Genomic DNA, 4,819 nt, shown 5'->3' with positions numbered 1-4,819 from the left:
TGAATTGAAGTGTGATTCGTAGTTTTGATGTTGTTTGGTGTGATTTGAGGCCTCGAGTAGGTCCGCGTTATATTTTGGAACTAATTGGTTGATTGGACGGGGTCCCAGGGGCCTCAAGTGTTTTTCGGATGGGCTACATGCCATTTCCTCATGTTTTGAATTGCTGGTTCTGATATCTGGTTTTCTTCATCGCGATCGCGACTAAGGAGATGTGTTCGCGTAGGGTAATGTGGTGGCAAACATTTTGTACATCGCCTTCAGAAAGTTGAGCACGCGTTTGCGAAGCTTGGGAGTTGTGGCCTTCGCGATCGCAAACTGGATACCGCAATCGCGTATAAAGGAAGCTGGAAGAGGGCATCAGGAATTTGCTCTCCACGTTCGCAAGAGAACGAGAGAAATATCGCGTTCGCGAAGTTGCTGGGTAATTAATCATTGCGTTCACGGATGACGTGCCACGTTCGTGAGAGAACAAGAGAACTATCACGTTTGCAAAGTTTCTGGGTAATTGGTCATTGCGTTCGCGGATGACGTGTCATTATGACGTGTCGCGGATGACGTATCATTGCGTTCACGGATGACATGTCGCGCTCGCAAGAGAACGAGAGAACTATCGCGTTCGCGAAGAGGAGTTCAGCAGTTGGTCATTATTTGTTATTTGCGATCACATGGGTATTTCCTCAATTGCGATGAGTATACCTAGGCAGACCTATATAGTATTCTATTTCGAGGGCTTTTTGTTATTTTATCACATTTTGAGTTAGAGAGCTCGGTTTTGGGTGCTTTTGGAGGGAATTTTAACGATTTGGATTGGGGTAAGTATTTTTGACTCGGATTTGGTTATATTTCATGATTCTATTATTGTTTTCATCATTTAATTGATGATTTAAATTGGAGAAATTGGAGATTTTAGTAAAAATATTTCTAAAACATAAAATGATGACTTGAAGGCCGATTTGAGGTTGGAATTGAATTCTTTTGGTATGGTTGGACTCGTATCGGAATGGATATTTGGAATTTGTGAGTTTTGTCGGGTTTTGAGGTGCGAGCTCGAGGTTGAATTTTTGGGTTGACATCTTTTATTCTTGTTCAAGATCGAAGCATTATTATCCGGAATCATTTCCTATGGCTTTTATTTATGATATTAAGTTATTTTGGCTAGATTCGAGACATCCGCAGCTTATTTCACGCGAGAAGGGCTTCTTAGAGTATTTATTTAGCTTCTTTGAGGTAAGTAGCCTAACTTTGTGTGGGAGAAACTACCCCGTAGGTTTGGGCTTAATCGGCCTATTTGAATTATGTGGAAGATGTGTACATGAGGTGACGAGTGTGTGCATCGGCTTATATGTGAAAATTGACAGGTCTAGACTATTAGGTTACTTATAAGCATTTAATTGTAGTTGTTATTACATGTTATCTCTTTCTTCATAAGCATTTAATTGAAGTTATTATTACACGTTCTATCTTTCATTGTCAAGTTTATTCTTACATGCTTTAATTAAAGTTATTATTACATGTTCTATCTTTCATTGTTGAGTTCACTCTTATATTCATTTAATTAAGGTTGTTATTACGTGTCATATCTTTCATTTTTGAGTTATTCATATGCATTTAATTGGAGTTATAGTTATTGAGAGCTATGTTTTAGTTAAAGTTGTTGTTTTATGGAATATCTTTCATTGTTGAGTTATCTCTGTTTCATTGTGTTGTTATTGAGACTCTTGTATACATTGTTGTTAAGCCGTAGGCTATACGTTGTTGTGATATTGGTATTGTTGTTTTGACAATATTGTGGCATATGTGGACTTGTTGTGTCGATTGATTATGGTTATGCGGAGCATAAGGGTGGCATTTCACTGTTGTGGATTGTGCAGAGTGATACGGGTGGCTATTGATATACTGTCAGGACAGAACGATAAGGGAGGCTATTATGATATTGTTAGCGCGGTAGGATATGAGTGGCTATGTTAGGGATGATATGTGATGTCCTGGGGGCATATTATTGATGATATTCCTGTGATGGTGTGATTTTCCTTATATGTGTCATGCATATTATGTGACTTGTTGTGTTGTTTCCAGTGGGCTACTTGATGTCTTTGATATTACTTGTTGACTTGGGATGTAATAGTACACTTGCACACGCATATACCGTAACATTTCATTTATACTAGTTCAGGAGTATGAAACTTGATATTCATTGATCATGCACATGTATTCTTGTATATATGCTTTCATTGCGTTATTGAGTCTGTGGCCATGATAGGCGGTTTGTGATAGTGAGCCCGTGATCATGCCAGTCAGATTGAGATATTGGCATGTGAGTTGTCCGTGCATCACATGAGTTGCCAGTGCGATTGTGATTGATAATGTGGGCACGAGGTGCCATGTGTATATGATTAGTGATTTGGGACTCGTGGCTTGTGGTTATGAGGTGTGGTACCCCAGAGTGATTTTTGTCGTAAACCTTGTGTTAGAACAACTTGATTATTTGGTTGTCATTTGTTTTCCTTCTTTGGTTTCACTAGTACTTTAACGGTGTTCTGATTACTTTACTGATTTATCACATGTTTATTTCTTGTTGCCATCTACTGATTCTTGCTTCCATTATTAGCTTTATACTGATATAATGCACATGTTATTATGTCTAGTAGGTGTCTTGACTTGTATCTCGTCACTACTCCACCGAGGTTAGTCTTGATACTTACTGAGTACCGACTGTGGTGTGCTCATACTATACTTCTACATATTTTTGTGCAGATCCAGATGTTGGAGGTTGTGGACCCAGGCAGTGTTAGCTTCTTTGGTCGTGAGGATTCAAGGTAGAGCTGCTCAATCACATAAATAGGTTGTATTTTGTTTTGAGATATTTCTATGTATTCAGCTAGAGTTCGTAACTCTGTACTACCTAGGCATGGGAAGATCGTTGTGATTATTTCCATGTATGCTTGTATCACCTTTATTTCGGTATTTATGTTAAACTCTACTTTAAAAATATTATGTTAATTGGTTTAACTATTATAAGTAATCGGCTTACCTAGTTTTAGAGACTAGGTGTCATCACGATCATTAAGGTGATATTTTGGGTCGTGACACAAAATCTGACAAATGGTCGTGATGGCACCTAACCTCATTTGGCTAGGTAAGCCAACAATCTTAGTCAATCTAATCACATAAATAGAGCATAATAAGTATTACAATAATAACACAAGAGGAAATAGTACAAACAACTTCTAAAACATGGGATTACAAGTCATGAGCAACTAAATAGAATACAACCGAGTCTCAAAACATAATAATACGATATGAATCAAACAACAGTAAAATGGATAAGAAGGGGACTCCATAATCTGCAAAGCAACAATGACAACTCACCATGAAATCTCCAAACAGTCACTACGCTCTCCTAAACGCTGCTAGGTCCAATATCATGTTGAGTACAGAAACAACGTGTACTCAATAAGTATCAAGTCTAATCTCGAAGAAATAGTTGCGAGATTTTGACAAAAGCATGATACTCACTTTCTCAATCTGATCGGTTCATTATAATATGAAATCGAAGAGAATAACCGAGAATAGTGAATGCAATAATAGTGTGCAAAATCAAATATAAGATAGGCATGCCTCTCAAGTAAGTTAGCCAAAACACAATACAATTGCTAAATCTGCATATAAAGATAATATGCACCAAGTAGCACCTATATGAATGTTTCTAAATGAGTCTAGGATGATCATCCATTCTCAAGACTCAACTATAACCAATATCCAACACATCCAATGTGCTCCAACATGATCCAGCACGCTCCACGTACTCAACACAATACGCATATTACTTGCGCTCACATGGAAAAAATATAGCATTGGTAATCACCTGACTCCGGAGGGATGAATCCATATCCAAGCGCCACACGAAAATCCATCGTGCTATAATATGAATATCACAATCGCCACACGACAAAAACCATCGTGCCATAATAATATCAATCCATTCAAATGTCCAAATGTGCCATAATCATATCAGTCTGTACCAACATCTCCATCTCTAAGGACGTATGCATATGTTCAAACAATAACCAACAAAATGCACAAGGACATAATAAATAAAGTTGAGCATAAGTAATTAGGACATAAAGTATGACTACGGCTAAACCAAGTATTTCAACATCTCTAGTTCATCATGCTCAAATAAAATATCATAAGCTAAAAAATGATTTCTAGCATGACTAAATAGGCTAATGTAGTCATATAATTAAATAAAGCATAAGTCAAACATAACAACCAATCAAATAAGGCATAAAAAGCCTAAAACTAACCAAAATATGGTGTAACCTTAGTGTACATATATACGCTCATGACCTCGCATATATGTCACCCCTAAATTACAAAGCATGTAACACATAATTCTAATTTGTAGAAATTTTTTTCTTAACAAGGTTAGACAAGTGACATACCTCCTCCTGAAACTGCTCTAACCCTCGAATAGCGCCTTTCCTTTGAAATTCTCACTTAAATGATCCAAATCTAACCAAATAATACTTAAAGGGATCAAATAAAATTATAAAAAATAATTTCAAATAATAAAACTTTAATATTTAATCAAATCTTAAAAATTCATCAAAAGTCAACCCGGACACACATGATCAAACCTTGAGTCCAAGGTCAAATCCTGTTAAACCATAACCTTACGAGTCCAAATATGTGATTAATTTTTAAATCACTATCCAAATTGGTATTCCATATTTTAGTTGTAGAAATGTATGGGGAATTAAGATATATGAACCAATTAAAAATTACTTAACCGCAAGCTTGGAGTAAAAATCTCATC

This window comes from Nicotiana tomentosiformis, chromosome 6, assembly GCF_000390325.3.
Source record: "Nicotiana tomentosiformis chromosome 6, ASM39032v3, whole genome shotgun sequence".
Classification (NCBI taxonomy): Eukaryota; Viridiplantae; Streptophyta; class Magnoliopsida; order Solanales; family Solanaceae; genus Nicotiana; species Nicotiana tomentosiformis.
The sequence above is the reverse complement of the archived record's forward strand: the minus strand, read 5'-3'. Positions refer to the sequence as shown.